The following is a 22,030-nucleotide window of genomic DNA, read 5'->3' on the forward strand; positions in this document are numbered from 1 at the left end:
ATGAATAAAACCTTTTGTGGTCATACACCCAAGGTGAATGGTTTATTGAATCTCGATCATAGTGATACACATATTTATAATATTGAAGCCAAAAGATGCAAAGTTAATAATGATAGTGCAACTTATTTGTGGCACTGCCGTTTAAGTCATATTGGTGTAAAGCGCATGAAGAAACTCCATGCTAATGGGCTTTTGGAATCACTTGATTATGAATCACTTGATGCTTGCGAACCATGCCTCATGGGCAAGATGACTAAGACTCTGTTCTCCGGAACAATGGAGCGAGCAACTGACTTATTGTAAATAATACATACTGATGTATGGGGTCCGATGAGTGTTGAGGCTCACGGCGGGTATCGTTATTTTCTGACCTTCACAGATGATTTGAGCAGATATGGGTACATCTACTTGATTAACCATAAGTCTGAAACATTTGAAAAGTTCAAAGAATTTTAGAGTGAAGTGGAAAACCATCGTAACAAGAAAATAAAGTTTCTACGATCAGATCGTGGAGGAGAATATTTGAGTTACGAGTTTGGTCTTCATTTGAAACAATGTGGAATAGTTTCGCAACTCATCCTACCTGGAACACCACAACGTAATGGTGTGTCCGAACGTCGTAATCGCACTTTACTAGATATTGTGCGATCTATGATGTCTCTTACTAATTTACAGCTGCATTCACGTTAAATAGGGTACCATCTAAATCCGTTGAGATGACATCGTATGAACTATGGTTTGGCAAGAAACCAAAGCTGTCATTTCTTAAAGTTTGGGGTTACGATGCTTATGTGAAAAGTTTCATCCTGATAAGCTCAAACCCAAATCAGAGAAGTGCGTCTTCATGGGATACCCAAAAGAAACTGTTGGGTACACCTTCTATCACATATCCGATGGCAAGATATTCGTTGCTAAGAATGGATCCTTTATAGAGAAGGATTTTCTCTCGAAAGAAGTGAGTGGGAGGAATGTAGAACTTGATGAGGTAATTGTACCTTCTCCCGAATTGGAAAGTAGTTCATCACAGAAATCAGTTCTAGTGATTCCTACACTAATTAGTGAGGAAGTTAATGATGATGATCATGAAACTTCAGATCATGTTACTACCGAACCTTGTAGGTCAACCAGAGTACGGTCCGCACCAGAGTTGTACGGTAATCCTCTTCTGGAAGTCATGTTACTAGACCATGACGAACCTACAAACTATGAGGAAGCGATGATGAGCCCAGATTCCGCAAAATGGCTTGAGGCAATGAAATCTAAGATGGGATCCATGTATGAGAACAAAGTATGGACTTTGATTGACTTGCTCGTTGATCGGTGAGTCATTCGGAATAAATGGATCTTAAAGAGGAAGACGGTCAATGATAGTAGTGTTACTATCTACAAAGCTCGAATTGTCGCAAAATGTTTTCGAAAAGTTAAAGGTGTTGACTACAATGAGATTTTCTCACTCGTATTGATTCTTAATAGTCTGTCCAAATCACGTTAGCAATTGCCGCAGTTTATGAAATCTGGCAAATGGATGTCAAAATTGTATTCCTTAATTGATTTCTTAAAGAAGAGTTGTATATGATGCAACCAGAAGGTTTTGTCAATCCTAAAGGTGCTAACAAAGTGTGCAAGCTCCTGCGATCCATCTATGGACTGGTGCAACCATCTTGGAGTTGGAATATATACTTTGATAAAGTGATCAAAGCATATGCTTTTATATAGACTTGTGATGAAGCCTGTATTTACAAGAAAGCGAGTAGGAGCACTACAACATTCCTGATAAGTATATGTAAATGACATATTGTTGATCGGAAATAATGTAGAATTTTCTTGAAAGTATAAAGGAGTGTTTGAAAGGAGTTTTTCAAAGAAATACCTCAGTGAAGCTACTTACATATTGAGCATCAAGATCTATAGAGATAGATCAAGACACTTGATATATTTTCAATGAGTACATACCTTGACAAGATTTTGATGTAGTTCAAAATGGAACAGTCAAAGAAGGAGTTCTTGCCTGTGTTGCAAGGTGTGAAGTTGAGTAAAGACTCAAAACCCGACCACGGCAGAAAATAGAAAGAGAATGAAAAGTCATTCCCTATGCCTCAGTCATAGGTTCTATAAAGTATGTCATGCTATGTACCAGACCTATTGTATACCCTGCCCTGAGTTTAGCAAAGGAGTATGATAATGATCTAGGAGTAGATCACTGGACAACAGTCAAAATTATCCTTAGAGGACTAAGGAAATATTTCTCGGTTATGGAGGTGATAAAAGAGTTCATCGTAAAGAGTTACGCCGATGCAAGCTTTTTACATTGATCTAGATGACTCTAAGTCTTGATCTGGATACATATTGAAAGTGGGAGCAATTATCTAGAGTAACTCCGTGCAAAGCATTATAGACATAGAAAATTTGCAAAATACATATGGCTCTGAATGTGGCAGACCCGTTGACTAAATTTCTCTCACAAGAAAAACATGATCACTCTTTGGGTGTTAATCACATAGCGATGTGAACTAGGTTATTGACTCTAGTAAACCCTTTGGGTATTTGTCACATGGAGATGTGAACTAATCACATAAAGATGTGAACTAGATTATTGACTCTAGTGAAAGTGAGAGACTGAAGGAATTATGCCCTAGAGGTAATAATAAAGTTGTTAGTTATATTTCCTTATATCATGATAAATGTTTATTATTCATGCTAGAATTGTATTAACCGGAAACTTAATATATGTGTGAATACACAGACAAACAGATTGTCACTAGTATGCCTCTACTTGACTAGCTGGTTGAATCAATGTTGGTTATGTTTCCTAACCATAGACATGAGTTGTCATTTGATTAACGGGGTCACATCATTAGAGAATGATGTGATTGACTTGACCCATCCTTTAGCTTAGCACGATGATCGTTTAGTTTGTTGTTATTGCTTTCTTCATGATTTATACATGTTCCTATGACAATGAGATTATGCAACTCCCGAATACCGGAGGGACACCTTGTGTGCTACCAAACGTCACAACATAACTAGGTGATTATAAAGGTGCTCTACAGGTGTCTCCTATGGTACTTGTTGAGTTGGCATAGATCAAGATTAGGATTTGTTACTCCGATTGTCGGAGAGGTATCTCTGGGCCCTCTCGGTAATGCACATCACTTTAAGCCTTGCAAGCAATGCAACTAATGAGTTAGTTGCGGGATGATGTATTACGGAACGAGTGAAGAGACTTGCCGATAACAAGACTGAACTAGGTATTGAGATACCGACGATCGAATCTTGGGAAAGTAACATACCAATGACAAAGGGAACAACGTATGTTGTTATGCGGTTTGACCAATAAAGATCTTCGTAGAATATGTAGGAGACAATATGAGCATCCAGGCTCCGCTATTGGTTATTGACCGGAGACGAGTCTCGGTCATGTCTACATAGTTCTCGAACCCGTAGGGTCCGCACGCTTAACGTTCGGTGACGATCGGTAATATGAGTTTATGCGTTTTGATGTACCGAAGGTAGTTCGGGGTCTCGGATGAGATCGGGGACATGACGAGGAGTCTCGAACTGGTCGAGATGTAAAGATCGATATATTGTACGACTATATTAGGACATCGGAAAGGTTCTGAGTGATTCCGGTATTTTTCGGAGTACCGGAGTGTTGCGAGAATTCGTCGGGGAGTATATGGGCTTTATTGGGCTTTACGGGAAAGAGAGAGAGGAGGCTGCCCCCCAAGGGCTAGTCCGAATTTGACTAGGGGGAGGGGTGGGGCCCCTCCTTCCTTCTCTTCTCTTTTTCCTTTCCTTCTCTCCTACTTCTACTACATGGAAGGAGGGGAATCCGTCTCCCGGTGGGAGTAGGACTCCCCAGGGCACGCCATAGGAGGTCTGGCCCTCCCCCCGCCTCCACTCCTTTATATACGTGGCCAGGGGCACCCCATAGACACACAAGTTGATCATTGATCTTTTAGCCGTGTGTCGTGCCCCCCTCCACCATAATCCACCTCGGTCATATTGTAGCGGTGCTTAGGCGAAGCCCTGCATCGGTAGCTTCATCAACACTGTCATCACGCCATCGTGCTGACGAAGCTCTCCCTCGAAGCTCTACTAGATCGTGAGTTCATGGGACGTCACTGAGCTGAACGTGTGCAAATCTCGGAGGTGCTATACGTTCGGTACTGAGGATCGGTCGATCGTGAAGACGTACAACTACATCAACCGTGTTGTCATAACGCTTCCGCTTTCGGTCTACGAGGGTACATCACCATGGTCTTGCATGTGCGTCGGAATTTTTTTGAAATTACTGTGTTCCCCAACAAATATGGAAATGAAATATATTGTGTGCTTAATATGATATGTCAATTAGATTAATAAATGGATTATGAATAATCGGATAATTAGCTTGCTAATGGTGAATTAGCTTGCTAATCGGGTTTTGTTTTTCCAAACGGTTCTTGAAAAAATACCGTCGGCGATGACCTCAGGCAACGCACATAGTTTCTAGGAATAAACCGTGTTGGATCAATGAACAATCACACATGACTTTCTCTTGAAAACTGTTTGTGTTAGGCCACCTTGCGCAAACGTTTACCACATAAAAATTTTGTGTGATGGATAGCCTTTGCCACACAGTTTCTTCTATGGACCGTGTGTGATACATTCAATAACTCAAACAATTTTACGGGAAAAATTGTGTGTGATGTAACTGTGAACGGAAACATTTTCTTCGGAGCGACTGTGTGGGATGTACATACGAACGGAAACCTTTAGCGGGGACTGATTGTGTGGGATGTACTTGCGACCGGAAACAATTTCGCCGTATAATTGTATATTTTAGCTCTACTTTACGTATTTCCGTATTTGAGCGCTTGCCAGTCGCACACTTCTCACTTTGCCGAGCGTGCCAACCAGGAGGGCATATCCCCGATGGTTTCTGGGTCATGTGGGAAGGACCCCACTATCGCCCACACTCACATGGCGACGGTTCCAAATGCCGTCGCGGAAAGGGGTTAAAACCGTTTGTTTAGGACCGACGTGCACCAGTGCCTGTGCATGGGCATGGGATGCACAGTGCTGATGTGGTGGGAGAGCACTGGCGGCGGGCCTTCGTAGCCGCAGGCGGGCACGGGGCATTTGCAGGGGGCGAACGGACACATGCTTTGGTGATCGGTGAGCTTGTGGTAAATGACATAGAGCCCACAGCCTTCCTGTGGGTACTCCACCCTTACTGAGGAGAGGACGGCATCCACCATCGTGTTCCGCACGTCTAAGCCACCGCCGCGCTCGCACTTCTGGCACTGCCGCTGGTTCCCGGGGCGCTCGACGAGGTAGTCCGTGCAGGCCAAGTGCCCTCCCTTGCACTGCACAAATCAATCGAACAACACATCAATCAAGAAACATGCACCTTGCTCGATCAGCCGAATGGACGAGGTGTATTCAAACCTCATACACTGGAGGCTTCAAGGGGCGGAGGCACAAGGGGTAGTGGAGCAAGCTGAGGTCCATCGAAACCATAGAGAGCTCCATCGTCGGGTCCTGTTCCGTCTGCATGATGTCGCCCTCCTCGTGCACAACCATCTCTTGTTTTATTAGGGCTGGGGCATTACAAAGCTTTACCGTCACATAATATTCATACTACTTCAAGGTGCATTAAATTAACACATGCACATATCAAAAGGAGAGTCACGTCATGCATCGGTAAATGCAAATTATTGAAATATATCAAGTGCAGTGCTTTGATGTGTCGCGTCAACTCGTACAAGACTGAGACGTTTGATTACTACAACGCCCTCTCCCTCGCGGACTGAGCTCCGATGGATGCACCTGCCTTTGGCCGCATGACAGGTGCACCACCTGCCTGTTGGGCCCACCAGTCATGCATGCATAGGCAGAAGCAATAAGTCAATGAAGCTGCGTCCCTCCCTCTCCCATGAGCGCGGTGGCTGGCAGGACTAGGAGAAGCTTTCATTCGCTACATGCTCTCCGTCCCGCACGCGGTGGACATGCAGTTGTTCAGTCAGTGTCAGATAGCCAGAAGCATACTGTAGTACTCCTCCACTGCAGTAGTACTCCATCATTGTTCGACTTCCCGAAGAGGCGAAGAGCCAAGCGCATGCCGGACGCTCGAGTGGCAGTTTCATGTGTAGAGTAGTCTAGGATAGCGTGTACCCTGCCTGTAAGCTTAAAATCATTGGGGTCAGCTCCATGCTTTTTTATTAAAATAATCTTCTGGCCCTAGCTGTCATCCTGGTGATTGTAATTTGCATGCTCATCTGGTCAAGATAGGAATATATATTTTAATTTGTGGTGGGGTAAATGTTAGAGGTTGTAGCAAATGGAGTATTCTAAACTATGGGTCTTTCAGCCAAGTTTAGAGGCAACCATGTGGGACCAGTGCTATGATGTGTCACGTCAACTCGTACAATGAGGAGAAGCTTGATTTTACTACTACACGCCTTCCCCCTCGCCCATGCGCGCGGTGGCTCGCAAATGAGGACAGGCTTTTGCTTATACTAATACTACAACAAGCTATCCCACTAGTTGTGTATCATTACTCAGTTTTGCCATTAGAAGTTACAACTACTCAAAAATGCCATCGATCCGTGAGATGCCTGCTCAAAATACAATTAGATATCTCAAAATGCCATCGTTAAGTTAGATGTTTGCTCAAAATGCCATTAGACATTGTGATTTTCACGTCAAACCCATTGACCATGTTACATGACAAAAATAAGCCGATTCTCACAATGATAAGTGTGGCCCCGCTTGTCAGGAGTAACCAAGCGAACAATTTTATAGCAAAATAAGAACGTTGTTGGGATCAAGTAGGCCCCACACTTTATTTTACTGTAGTGACATAGAGGGGGAGTTGGCATGTTGGTCCATCAGTATTTATGTCATTATAACATGGCAAAAGAGATTTGAGTCACAACAATGGTGTCCAGCACAACAAACCCCTCAAATAAAACTAAGCACCCTAAAATTCTTTGACAAAACTAAGCACCCTGAAATTCTTTGACAACTAAACTGCTGGCTATAGGATGTTGGCCATATATATTGTGCGTATATAATGTGAAGAAACGAGTGGTAGTCATAGTACTATACCAACTAAAAGATGAACTGTAAGAAATACTAGTATGTACGTACTGAAGAGTTAAAGTAACGAGCAGAAACATAACATAGTTCTGCTGGGGGCTCAGCGCAACACACCCCTCAAATAAAACTAAGCACGCCATAAATTAAACTAAGCAACTAATCCAGTAGACACTACATTAGAACCACCATGAGTAGCGACACTGCCACCTTACTCGGAGTCCTCGTCCATGTCCTCGACTTCATCCTTGTCCCTCTTCCTCTTGGCCGATACTTCTTTGCTTGAACCGCACACTTGGCTCTTGCTCTTCATCCAACCCTTGTAGATATAGAAACAAAGGTAGCCATCCATTGCAGCGTAGTGGATGTGGTCTATATCTAGTACATTCCACTACCATGCATGATGAAACGTGTGCGGAGGTTTCTTCAGTTTACTGTACGAAGGATGAACCATGGCTCCTGCCAGGGTCAGCATTGAAGGCTTATCATGGGAGGACACCATCCCATTATTCTAGATATCGAAGGGTTTTCCTACAACGAGGCCTATCCATTCCAGGACTCTTATGTCGTTCATAAAGTCTACAGTAACGAATTTGACTCCGCCACCCTTGAGGAACTACTTAAATTCCTCGCACTCAATGTCTGCATGGCATATGTGGTAGACCAAGCATAAGTCATGCACGCAAACCTGGATCACGACGGGCTTCTTCCTCTCTTACTCCTTTAGATTCTTCTCTTTTCCTAGGACTGTGGTGTACTCAACATCTATCCTAGCGACCCACTTATCATTTGAGTTTTCGAACATGCGTCTAAAGAGATCAAGGCATTGAAAGAACGGCTGTAGATGACGTCGAACTCATCGCCGGTGATGGTTATAACCTTGTAATCACCGCCGACCATGAAGATTTGGGACGCCATGGATTTGGGAGCAGGGTTAGGATTAGTGGAACTGCCATAATGTGAAAGGACGGGATGACTAGGAGCGGTTTATCGATTGTAAAAATGCCGAGTGGGGGCACGCGCGAATGGTAGGGTAGTGGCTTGCCTGGTGGATAAATGGATTCATGCACAGTACTATGGGGGCCCAATTAGATGTCATGTCTACTCAACGCCCAATTAAATGGCTTTCGATGTCATGTCAACCGTCGGGAAAATTACAGGTGATAAGAAGTTTCCGAGAGCCCTTGGATCTGAGATTGAACGGTTGCATGGCGTGATTCTAGACCTATGGGTAAATATCCTATCCTGGAGGGTTATTCGGCAAATTTTCAGAAACTTAGCATGCGACCATTCGATCTCAGATCCATGGGCTGCCAGCAGCCCGTATCATGGTCGCGCCTACCACGACCGTCGCCTCGCTCTCGTGGTCGCGCCCTTGGAGGTTTAGGTTTGAGACTAAGTTTGCCTAAGGTTGCCACACCTAAGGTTAGGAAAGTTTGACCAACTTGGGTGGGTGTTTGGTTCAAGCCACACCTTAGGCAATCCATACTAGGGTCCCACATCATATACACTCAAAAAGTGTGGCAACATTCCCTTAGGATTGCAAACTTGTGGCTCTCATTTTGAAGAACTATAACCTTAGGCAAGTGTGGCAATATTGTATGGCAAAGTGTGGCATGGTTAGGCCTAGAACCAAACAGCCTCTTAGGGGATGTTTGGTTCTAGGACTAGCATTGCCACACTTTGCCACACATTTTTTCCAAACTTGCCTAATGTTAGTTCATCAAAATGAGAGCCACAAGTTGGCAAGCCTAAGGGAATCTTGCCACACTTTTTGTGTGTATGCCATGTGGGGCCCAAGTGTGGCTTGCCAAAGATGTGGCTTGAACCAAACACTCACCTAAGTTGGTCAAACTTTCCTAACCTTAGTTGGGGCAATCTTTGGCTAATTTAGTCACAACCAAACAACTTAACACGGTGCGTTTGGCTATATGATGTTGGCATGTCATACACAGTCATCACTTAGTCACTCATACTACAACAAGGTTAGTTATAAGGTTGGCTATGAGAGTATTTTTGTTTACTTCTCTCTATCTCTTTCTTCGTAGTATTTATTGCATTTGCCAATGAGTGACCTCTTCCAATGAAATGGTGCCTAGATGAGGTGCTATGGGCATTAAATGGATTAGCAACACAAGTCCCCAATGCATAGGTGCTTACTTTTTTGTTGCTAAGTTTGCTTCGTCTAGGTACACGCGCTTAGCACCGTTTCTTCCTGGGGTCACCAAACTAGTCTCTCTCTTCTTAATTAACTTGCTACATCGGACTTTATGCCTATGTGGCAGGCTTAGCACCTGTAGGATCAAGTACAATAGTGGGCTATAAGCCTGCTTTACATGGCATGTTTGCATATGTGGGGGAAAGAGGCAAGGAAAAAGTGGAGGAGTGGGCTCTCATGGAAGATCCAACCTCTACATGGTGGAGCATCGGGAGAGGCACCTGTATGGAGGTGGTCAGGAATCGGGAGACTCACACTGGTTGTAGCGCCGCAGTTAAAATGATAATGGCAAGTGAAATCACCGGGCCCCACCTGTCCAGCGGTAACTCGTTGTCAAATCACACATCCCTACGTTTGCAGCAGCCTACTGTAACGCCCCGGATGTAATTTTCCATATTTGTACTCCGACTCTTGCCATTTTCAGCTTTAAGTTATGAGATTCGTGGTTGGGTTTTGTCTTTGTTTTACATTTTGTCCATGTCATGTATCTCATATCATGTCATCATGTGCATCGCATTTGCATACGTGTTCGTCTCATGCATCCGAGCATTTTCCCCGTTGTCCGTTTTGCATTCCGACACTCCTACGTCCTCCGGCGCCCCCTTTTGTTTCTTTTCGTGTGCGGGTGTTAAACTTTCCCGGAATGGACCAAGATTTGCCAAGCGGCCTTGGTACACCACCGGTAAACCGCCTGTCAAGTTTCGTGCCATTTGGAGTCCGTTTGATACTCCAACGGTTAACCGGGGAACCGTAAAGGCCTCGTGTGTGATGCAACCCAACCCCCCTACAAAGTGGCCCAATAACCCATCCAAACCCCCTCCATCCACTCGGCCATTTGATCACGATCGTGTGGCCGAAGACCGCACTCCATTTGGACACTCCTACCTCCTCCTAGTTATAAAAAGGTCTTCCTCGTCCAATTTTCGGGCAAAACCCTAGATCCAATCCTCCTCCGCGCCACTGGACAATTTCCCCGCTGCCGGACATGTCCGCCGGCCACCTCACCCCGACCAACCAGGAGACGCCACGTCACCCCACCGTTGCTCTCCACCAACTGTAGCGCGCCACCTCACCCGCGCCCGCCTCCTCTCTCTCCTCCCCGCCGCGAGGCCCGCCGTGGCACGGGTCAACCGCGCGCCACCGCGCCGCCCCGTTCCCCTCTGTTGTCCGCCTCCACGCCGCGCGCAGCCCCGCCTCCCTTCGATGACCATGCGCCGCCGCCCGCCGCTTGCAGCGCCGTTCCCCGCCGCCTTCGTGCTTGAGTTCGCCGCCCGTCGCCACCGGCCGGAGCGCGCCTCCCCGCCGCAGCCGCGCCCGGATCCGGCGAGGTCTGGGCCAGATCTGACCCGCCGCACCTGCTACGGCCGCCTCCACGTCTCCTCCGGCGACAAACTCCGGCGAGCCCGGATCTGCATTGAAATCCGTGCCGGGTCAACCCTAGATCCGGAGGGTGAGATTTTCCTCTAAGTGATTTTCTGGCATATTTTCAAGCCATGTTCAACCTGCCATAACTCCTCATCCGTAGCTCTGTTTTGCTTGCATGATATATCAAAATGTTCATCATGATGTGCTCTTCATTTTGTTACATTGTGCCATGCTTGTTTGAGTCCATCTTGATTCCCAAATCGTTGATGCAAGAGTGCTATAAAATGTTAGGTGCTGATTCTTAGCAAAGTATGGGCATTTGTCATGTTTGCTACATTTGTCGTGTGCTGCATATGGGCATGAGCTCTGCATGTGTTTTGGGCTATGCCATGCCATCTTTACAGGGGTGTATGCCATGTATTTTTTGTGATCAATGTGGTGACTAGCACAAGCATGCAAAGTAGCTACCGTAATATTGCTGATTTCGGGGACTTGGAATTTCACAGTCTTTGCCCTGCTGTTATTTTTATGCCGTGTATTCATGTTGCTACAGTGAGATCCATGCTTCTTTTGAGTATGTTCAGTAAGGATGATTTGGACATATGGTCATGCCCTATCCATCCATGTCCCTGTTTGCATTTATGGAGTGCCCTAGCATGACTCAATCTTGCTCTACTTTTGCTATAAAATGTTCCTGGCAGATTGTTTACGTGTTAATCAATTTTGCCAAGGTTGTTGTAGTTGATCCATGCATGCTATGAGTTTGTTCTTGTCATGGCTAGCTTCATGAACATGTCTTCTTACTATTGCTATGCTTATCTTGCAATGGAATTCCTTGTGACGAGTGAATCGAGCTCGCAAAGAGGCCTTCATAATTCTGTTTTTACCATGTCCAGTTTTCTGCTAAGTCTGAATCTGTTAATGAAACTTTCTATGTTTACATGGGTGCCATCATATCTTCTGATCCTTTTTGGCTTATGGTCAGTAAGGGACTTTTGTTCTATTCTTTGAGTAGATTCATGCCATGCCTTGTATTGCTATGTTCTGTTCTTGTATCATGTTGTTATCTTGCTCTAAACATTGCTTCCTGATGTTAATTACTAGCATGTTAGTATTTTCACTAAGTCTGTGAAGCTGATATCTTTTGCACTTTTGCCATGCTTGTTTGAACCTGCTCTTGTGTGTTTTAGCCGTAGATCAGTGTTCATCTTTTGTCAAGAATCTTGAGTAGATCACTGCCATGTGCTTTGTTGCTATGTTGGAGTGCAGTAGCTTAGCTTCTTGTTGCATTCTAGATGGCATCGTGCTGTTAATCGCAGAATTGTGTCATTATTGTTTTGCTTGCTATTTGCAAATCGTGCATCCGATTCCGGTGATCCTTATATCGATTTCGACCGAAATCAAATCATCTGTCCAGCAACACTCTTGGTTTTCCAAGGTGAGGCCCGGTTCAACCTTTTCCTTCCGGAGCATGCATATGCATTGCATATCACATCCTGCATATCATGTCATGTTTTGCATCATGTTGCTTGCGCATTGCATCGTGGTTGATTGTTGTTTTCCTTTGCTTGTGTTCCTGCTTTGGGTAGAGCCGGGAGATGAGTACGTAATCAAGGAACCCGTTGAGTATGCTTATGAGGATCAAGCTTTCGTCAACTCGGAGAACTTTGCAGGCAAGATGACCATACCCTCGAAATCACTTCTATCTTTGCTTGCTAGTTGTTCGCTCTATTTGCTATGCTGCGATACCTACCACTTGCTATATCATGCCTCCCATATTGCCATGCCAAGCCTCTAACCCACCTTTCCTAGCAAACCGTTGTTTGGCTATGTTACCTCTTTGCTCAGCCCCTCTTATGGCGTTGCTAGTTGCAGGTGAAGATGAAGTTTGTTCCTTGTTGGAACATGGTTATTGTTGGGATATCATTATTATATCTTGTTTACTTTAATGCACCTATATACTTGGTAAAGGGTGGAAGGCTCGGCCTTATGCCTAGTGTTTTGTTCCACTCTTGCCGCCCTAGTTTTCGTTATACCAGTGTTATGTTCCTTGATTTTGTGTTCCTTACACGGTTGGGTGTTATGGGAACCCCTTGACAGTTCGCTTTGAATAAAAATCCTCCAGCAAGGCCCAACCTTGGTTTTACCATTTGCCACCTAAGCCTTTTTCCCTTGGGTTCTGCAGACTCAAGGGTCATCCTTAGTTTAAACCCCCGGGCCAGTGCTCCTCTGAGTGTTGGTCCAAACTAGGGCACCGTGCGGGGTCGTCCCTTGGAAACTTGGGTTACGTTGGTTCATCTATGCTTAGATTATATGGTGTGCCCTGAGAACGAGATATGTGCAGCTCCTATCGGGATTTGTCGGCACAGCGGGTGGTCTTGCTGGTCCTGTTTTACCATTGTCGAAATGTCTTGTAACCGGGATTCCGAGTCTGATCGGGTCTTCCTGGGAGAAGGAATATCCGTCGTTGACAGTGAGAGCTTGTGATGGGCTAAGTTGGGACACCCCTGCAGGGTTTTGAACTTTCGAAATCTGTGCCCGCGGTTATGGGCAGATGGGAATTTGTTAATATCCGGTTGCAGAAAACTTGACACTTAACTTAATTAAAATGAATCAACCGCGTGTGTAACTGTGATGGTCTCTTTTCGGCCGAGTCCGGGAAGAGAACACAGTCTTGTGTTATGCTTGAACGTAAGTAGTTTCAAGATCACTTCTTGATCACTTCCAGTTTACGACCGTGCTTTGCTTCTCTTCTCGCTCTCTTTTGCGTAAGTTAGCCACCATATATGCTAGTGCTTGCTGCAGCTCCATCTCACTACCTTTTCCTCCCCATAAGCTTAAATAGTCTTAATTGCGAGGGTGTGAGATTACTGAGTCCCCGTGACTCACAGTTACTTCCAAAACCAGTTTGCAGGTGCCGATGATACCAGTGTAGGTGACGCAACCGAGCTCAAGTGGGAGCTCGATGAAGACCTTTTCGTTACTATGTTTCCTTTCGAGACGATCAGTAGAGGAGCCCAGTTGGGGCAATCAGGGATCTAGCATTAGGGGTTGTCTTTCTTTATTTGGTTCCGTAGTCGGACCTTGATTGTATTCTGGATGATGTAATGCTATATTTATGTATTGTGTGAAGTGGCGATTGTAAGCCAACTCTTTATCCCTTCATATTCAGTACATGGGATGTAAAGATTACCCCTCTTGCGACATGCCTACTATGCGGTTATGCCTCTATGTCGTGCTTCGACACGTGGGAGATATAGCCGCATCGTGGGTGTTACACCTACTCCCTCATCTTCTCACGTCTCTGTTGAACCGACTAGGTGGAACTGCCCCGCCTACCGTGCGGGAAAAGCCCCGCCCTCGATTTTTAAATAGTACAGTATACTAATTATGTATCCATGGATTGCCACGTACACAAATTGAAACGCTTGTTGTGGAGAGAAAAAGATAATCACTCGACTATATATGTATGCAGGGGCCTAAGCGCTTTCTTTACTAGGGTTGCTCTCTTCATTCTCTCATCCTCTCCAGATCTAAACAAGACAGTGGTAGCGACATTTTCTTTCTACTCACCGCTGGTAACAGATCCGACTAGATCCCTTCAGCTGGTGTGTGTGTAGAGGACTAGGTGCATCATTCACGTGGTCGTTGCCGGCAAGGGAGGAAACCCACAGCTGCCGGAGGGGCCTGATCCTCTGCTCGTGATGTTCTCTCCGACACAGCGCCAGCTCGGGAGGTCCTCTGACCCTTCTTCCTCCCTGCCGTATTGTGTGCAAATCCGACCTACCGCCGCCGACATCCCAATGACCCTCGGGTATAAGTTCTTCAAAAGCGGCCTTGATCTACTTCCCCAGCTCCCCACGTGTCTGCATGTGCATCTTTTTCTACTCCCATCAGCTCTTCCAAAGCCACCTAAATTTATAGTACTATTAGTGGTAAAGCTACTTCATGCATTCAAAACTAGGAAACAACGAAGAAAGGGGGGAAAGTTGTAGCATGAATCTAGGACTTGATTCAAAGAGGAAATAATATGGTGAAAGTAGTAGAGACCGGATACCCAACCGGTCTCTTGGTTGAAAAGGAAAATAATGGGAAAACACAGTACAAACTGGATAAGGAACAGATCTATTATTGGTTGAAAAAAGGATAGAAAGTAGCGGCTGGTGGACAAGTCAACAGAGTATGTCTAGGATTAGATTTGTTGCTCTCACATAGTAAAAGGTCTCCAGGATTAGAATTGTTTCCCTCACATAGTAAAAGGTCTCCAGGATTAGATTTGCTGCCCTCACATAGTAAAAGGTCTCCAGGATAAGATTTGCTGCCCTCACATAGTAAAAGGTCTCCAGGATTAGATTTGCTACCCTCACATAGTAAAAGGTCTCTAGGATTAGATTTGCTGCCCTTACAGAGCATAAACAAACTCGGCATCATCACTTTATGCCTCCTTGTAGGTACATTGTGCTGATGCATCCACTGTCGCATGTCCTTATACCAACCTTTTGTTGTTGTTAATGTAAGGGCGCATGAGCGATCACACTGATACCTTAAGGACATGTCTAACCAGTGTTATTGTTAATTTAATGCCTCCAGTGATATGATGCAATTAAACTGTGTTACAAATGGTACTCTTGCTGTTTTCCCCACTATGATACGTAAGTTGCTCCTTTACGCTGCTGAGTGTCCTGGTGTCCCCATGGTCCCATGCCCTTAAACCAACTCTTTAGCTGTTGCTGATTTACTCTGTATGGTAAACAAGCAATGCCACCATTAAAGTAATCCCATATTTGACGAATGTCATTGTTGATCGTAATGCTTCCGGTAACATGAAGCATTGCTGACGTTTTAAAATTTCTATTGTCCTTGCGTGATTTCCATGAACATAATTAAGATGCTTCTTTTCATTTCATGTATGTTTCATATATTCTTATTGACTAGCAACTGTTTACTTTATATCTTTTCGTGCAGATAGGGATATCCATTTCACCTTGTTAATATTGTGACCTTTTGGTGAACTGCACAAAACACTTTTTTTTGGAATGAGTGTCTTGTGCAGTTCAACTAAAATGTCACGTGGGCAACATCTCTCAATTTTGGTGGAACTGCACAAAGTGGTGATTGGAGTTTCCAAAATCTTCGTTAAATTCTGCTAGTAATCTCGTGCAACATTTTATTAGCCTTTGCAAGATGAGACATCACTGTCACCACAATGGCACTTTATTTTAGTGTAATTGCACAAAAGGATAATAAAATGATAGTTGCACCTTACATGAGACGGACATCCAACTTTAATGTTCCTCAATTTTAGTGCAACTACTAAATAAGAACCTGCAAGCTCACGAGAGCAAGTACTTCTTGTTAGTTGAATGATGCAATTGCTTCATTTCAGGTGAACTACAGAAAAAGGCACATGAATTGAATCATAGAACTCCAGGCAGGCCTCATCCGAGTGGACCTTCAGGTTGAGTTCAAGGAGTGCCACTATTATAGTAATCATGCTCTTCTTATCTATGTTGTGTAAACGGGAATACTCAACTACAGATGTTGTGACTGTCAAGAGCATTCGCCAAGTTCTTGGGTTGTATGACATGGCTAGCCAAGATGGATTTAATCCCGATATTCACTTTATCAAAAGGCGCTAATGGGTTGGTTCTGAATCTTGCAAGCTGGGAATCAATGAGATGTGTAGGCATCTTTGTTATACTTATTATTTGAATCTTATTTGTTGGTTATGAATCTTGCAATCCGGGAATCAATGAGATGTGTAGGCATCTTTGTTGTACTTATTATTTGGATCTTATTTGTTGGTTCTGTATCTTGCAAGCTGGGAAACACGACATGTTGATGCAAATGACAATAACCATAACAAACAGTTCAAACTTGGTAGTATTATCTGTGTGAAAGTGCGACAAATGTGTCGATCGTGTGCGTCTTGAGAATAATAATTCTAATTGTTGTGCATATTGATCCCGTGGCACTGATAGAACAAGCCAATGCATTGCTTGTTTTAAGTATAAATTTCTATTAAAGGTAATTACATTTAAGAAAAGTGACCACTAACTCTTGTTATTACAGTACCAATAGAGACCCGCTCGTGAACTGACGTGTGGCCGGAGTAGGTTTCTTAATGGAGGCGTTTGAATGCGCCGAGGGTGCATCTTCTGTCGGGCATGCAGCGGGCGAGGGAGGGGTAGTAACTATTGTCGCGTGTACACACTCAGTTTACTGTTGAATATAGTTCCCCAAAAGCTGAAAAAGGAACTGCTGTCGCCACCTACCCACTCGCTCACTTGAAGAGACTCCAATGGCGATCCGAGGGGTGAGCCTGCTGGATATGGACTTCAGCAAGGAGTTCTCCTTTGAGTTCGCCGTTCAGTCCTATGGCTGCACCAAGTTGAATGTGATGTACACCAATGATCCAGACTCCGTGAAGATCTACGTCGCCGAGTTCAAGCAGTACCTACAGGACGAGAAAGCACAAGGTCGCAGGACTAGACCTTGTGCCTGTCCATTCGTATCCTGACAGGGACCGGCGGATCACCGTCGCCCAGGTATATGTGCGGGACGAGGTTCTCATCTACCACTGCTGTAGGGCCATCAGAGGTTCTGGAGCATTCTCCTATTTCATTGACAACGCCGACTGCACCTTCGCTACAGTGGAGAGAAGGAAGAACGTGACGATTCGACCATCTAGTACAACAAGCTTGTCGACATCCAGAAGCAATACAAGATCATCTGCAACGGGCAGGAGAAGGACTCCATGGTTGACCTCGCCGAGACCATCATCGACCCCTGATACGCCAACATGAAAGAAGACAACGATACCAAAGGACCTGAACACATGGGAGGTACCTCTGAATCTAGCCTACATAACCTACGCGGCCAAGGACGCAAATGCATGCTACGACATGTACAGGTGGATCTTGGACATGAGGGTGTGTCTGCTTCCCGTAACCGACGAGTACACGGACAGCCACGGCGTCATGATCAAGCGTGCCAACAAGGTCCAGATGTTGTACTTTATCTGTTTATAAGCACCTTTATCATCTGAGTGTTTCATGCATTAGCCTATGTGTCGTAATTATCTATTTTGTCCAAAATATTTCTTTTAAGAACCCATTAACCTGTTTGATTTTTTAGTGGCTATTTGCTTATGTATGTAACTAGTTCACTCACCCGTATAAAAAAACTAGTTCACTCGGCTGCCGTGCTTTGAATCTCCTTCCTCCCAACATATTCCCCTTCTCAGGTGGACCCAGCAGGTCTCGTACACAGACACACCTATCCTTTTGTATTTCTTTATTTTGTTCAATCTTTCGTCCTCTTCCTATACAACGGTTGGCCATCATAGCCTATGGCGTTGGCCACGCCATCCCTCTACTCCCACACATTCTCCGGCGGCGGCAGCTCCACCGGCCCACACTGCACCTGAACAAGTCAACCCTCATACTCCCCTCCGCCTGCGTCTTCCCCTGCTCTGGTTCGTTCGGTCCAAGGTCTTGACGTCGTCCTCCACCTTGGTGCTCTCGCAGCGGCACCGCCGTCTGTCGTTCCCAACATTGTCAGCAAAACAAGAGGAATCGGGAGACAACTGTTCGTCGAGAGGCTGACAGTCTCGGGCCCACCAGGTCCATGGCCTAGGTTTTGTTGTTTAACAAGGGCAGCCCACGACATGTTTCAACATTTTTGGATCCAGCAGGTATCAAGCGGCCTCGGGGCCTCCGAACCGAGCTTGTCTATAATATCAGCTGCCCAAGTTATGTTTGTTTTCTCAAGACGACACACAGCTCAGTTGTATTTTTCTATAAGAATGCAAAACTGAACCTATGTTTTCTATAAGAATGCAAAACTGAACCTATGTTTTCTATAAGAATGCAAAACTGAACCTATATTTATATCTTAATTTATTACATATATATATAACAGAAACAACATAAGGTTCCGTTAAACCTGTTGTTCGTCCAACCATTTATAGACCTTCCCACTTCCTTTATTTTTTATTTTCATTAATCCTATATCTGAATTTTCTCCCACTTTCCTTTTTGATGTAAACTGAGTTTTCTCCCAGTACTTTTCCCTAGAACCAAGTCAACTGTCCCATGTCTAGCCTAAAAATTAATAATACCCCACGTCCTATTAACTCATCAAATTAAAATGATATTTTATTTTGTAAATTGAAAGTTCTTACAAAATAATAATAATAATAATTTTATATATAACTTGGAAAGTTAACTCCTAATGATTGCGTACATAAGCTTGCAAAGATTTTACTGACCAATGCAGTAATAGACGTGCAATCATGTGTTTATGTTTTTATAACATTTCTCCGTCCAGCCCAACATGATGTTTTCATCCGCCCAGCAAGTTCGCGCATTTCGAGAAAAATGCAAATGGGATTTAAATTCTACAATATATATAAACGGGCTGATGCTACATCATTGTTTCACCCAGCCCAACAAATGGACTGGCTGACATGTGGGCCAGTAGGTCGAAGCCTAAGCAAGGCATTGGATTTACATCCAACGGCCAGCATTCTTCTTCAATCTCTCGTCTTCATCCCCCAGCGCTGCCGGGACCGCCTGCTCCAGCCTCCGGCATCCAACGGCGTTGTTTTGCGCGCCTCAGCGAAACGCTACCCTGCCGACGGCCAGACCATCCCTCCACTCCGTACCTCCTATTATTCTCTGCCGATTGTAGGCCCGCCCCGCACCCGAACCAGTCAAGTTTCCCAGTCCTCTCCGTCTGTGACTCCACTGCCGCGTCTTCCCCATCTCCGGTTCATTCCAGTCTGGGGCGTCGCCATCGTCCACCGCCTCGCTGCGCTCGGCGCGGCGTGGTCAACAAACAAGAGTCATCGGAAGAGGATTGTATGTGGAGAGCCTAACGGCTGGGACCCATGAGGTCCATGGTCGCACGCAAGGAAAGTTCCTCCATATTAAGCTGTTTCCTCCCCCTGACAGCTAGGACCCACCGGCTGTATCTTCACATGGAAGGAAGTGCCTCCTTGTTATGCGAAAAAAACCATTCCTCCCGATGACAGCTGGGCCCCGGCAGATTTGGTGACTGACTTGTGGGCCTACTAAGCATACGTGTACGCAGGGCTTTGTCAACTTAATCAACAAATGATTCTAGTAGCTAGACCGTTGGATGTTAATCCAACAGTCATGCAACTTCTTCAACCTCTGTTCTTGCTCCTGTCTCCTGTGGGCGGCAGTGCTGCCGTGCACCCGAACTATTCAAGTTTCCCACTCCTCTCCATCTGCGACTCAACTACTGCGTCTTCCCCATCTCTGGGTTATTCGAGTCTGGGGCCTCGCTGTCGTCCACCGGCCATGGTGCGCTCAGCACGGTGTGGTCAACATGGTCAACAAACAAGAGTCATCGGAAGATGACTGTACGTGAGAGGCTGATAGTAGGGACGCACCACGCCGATGGATGCATGCAACTGCATCCTTTTTACCGTGAAAAATAATGTTTTCTCCCCCTAACTGCTGGGACCCACCAGCTACATCTTCACACGCAAGGAAGTGCGTCCATATTACGGGCAAAAAAAATGATTCGCCCCCTGACTACTAGGACCCACCAGCTACATCTTCGCACGCAAGGAAGTTCCTGACAGTCGGGACCCACCCGGTCGAAGCGTACGTAGCGTTGTTATTCTGGTCGCGAACGTGTACGTACATACTGGCCGATCGGTCTATCTGCAGATGCAGCGATGAACCATGGCCGTGTAAGGAAGGGCACGTGTCATAGTAGAAAGTACATACAGTCATGTACATACATACGGGCGGGGGCCCGAACGCCTACTCGCACATAATTACAGCCAGGGCTCGTGTAGATGGCTGGGTCAGAACGAAGAAGCTGCGCAATCGTCATGATCATGGGGAGGCAACCGGCTGGCTCGGAACGGAATGCGTCGTCGTGTTCATTGGGAGCCAACCAACTTGGATGAAACAACCGATGGAAACGAGGCATGGCGTACCGCAGAACAGAGGAAATGGCCTTGTGTTCGACTGACCATAGTGGAAACGGGATCTTGCTCATCGGGAGGGATCTCGCATACCACAAAATGGAGGAAACAGACCTCCTACGGTCGAAACGGGGTCCTGTTGATTGATAGGGGTGTGGCGTGCCACAAAACGGAGGAAACAAACTTGTGTTGGAGCCCTATGGTCGAAACGGGGTCCTGTTCATCGGGAGGGGTGTGGCGTACCGCAAAACGAGACTCCACGGGATACTGTTCATCTCCACCATCGACGTCCTCCAACCTCCACGGGCTCCTGTTCATCCATCGTCGACCTTCTCCAGCCTCCACCTATGACTGTTCATCCACGGGCTCCTGTTCATCCAGCCTCCACCGCGCGCTCCTCCACCGGCTACTGTTCCACCAACCCTCACCACAGGGTCCTGTTCAACCACCCCGCCATGGGCTACTGTTCATCCAGCCCTCCGCCGGCTACTATTCATCCAGCCCTCCACGGGGTCGTCCTGTTCATCCAGCCCTCCACTAGGTCCTATTCATCCACCCCTCCACGGGGTCCTGTTCATCCACCGGCTCGATCGATCGGGTTACTGTTCATCCAGCGGCAATGGCCTCTACTACCACGGGGTCCTATTCATCCAACCCCCACCAGGAACTGTTCATCCAAACCCCCCAACAACGCTCACTGTTCATCCAGAGGCAGCATCGATCGGCTTCAGTTAGCAGCGGTAGTGAAGGAATCACTTGGGTTGAGTTAATACCAAGGGATCGATCGGTCGCTCAGGTTCAGTAACGCATAGCCTCCAGTGCAATCGCTCGGGTTCAGTTAGAGCCCAACGCCATGCACAAGTTCAGTTAGAGCGCAACGCCTTCCACAGACACGTATATGTATGAGAGAAACACGCATCACTCGGCCCCCGACCACCCACCGTAACCGGGAACTCCCCTGATATTTTCCTCGCCCTCGCTTCTACCACGGTTTTCTCCATCATGGACAGCCCAAAGAATGTCATGCAGCTACGTCTCCGGCCCGCCCAGGACGAAAAGCCCATTTTCTATTATGATTTTTTGTCATAGAAGTAGGATCCCACCACATCTATGATGATACTGGGTTTTGTCACAATTATCGTTATAGAAGTGTCATAACCATGACAGAAAAAAGATCGTTTGGCCCAAAATGTCACGGATGTGTCTTTTTTTGTAGTGCATGGCAATATATCTCGGAATGGCTATGGAAATGCCATGATAGGTAGGTATGGTGGCTGTTTTGAGGAACATATAAGGAGGCTTATGTGTGATAGGACGTATCATATCACGGGGTTTGGATGCACTGGTGAAGTTTGCACCGACTCTCAAGGTAAGAAAGTGCAATGCACGGTACCAAA

This window comes from Triticum aestivum, chromosome 3A (assembly GCF_018294505.1).
Source record: "Triticum aestivum cultivar Chinese Spring chromosome 3A, IWGSC CS RefSeq v2.1, whole genome shotgun sequence".
Taxonomy (NCBI): domain Eukaryota; kingdom Viridiplantae; phylum Streptophyta; class Magnoliopsida; order Poales; family Poaceae; genus Triticum; species Triticum aestivum.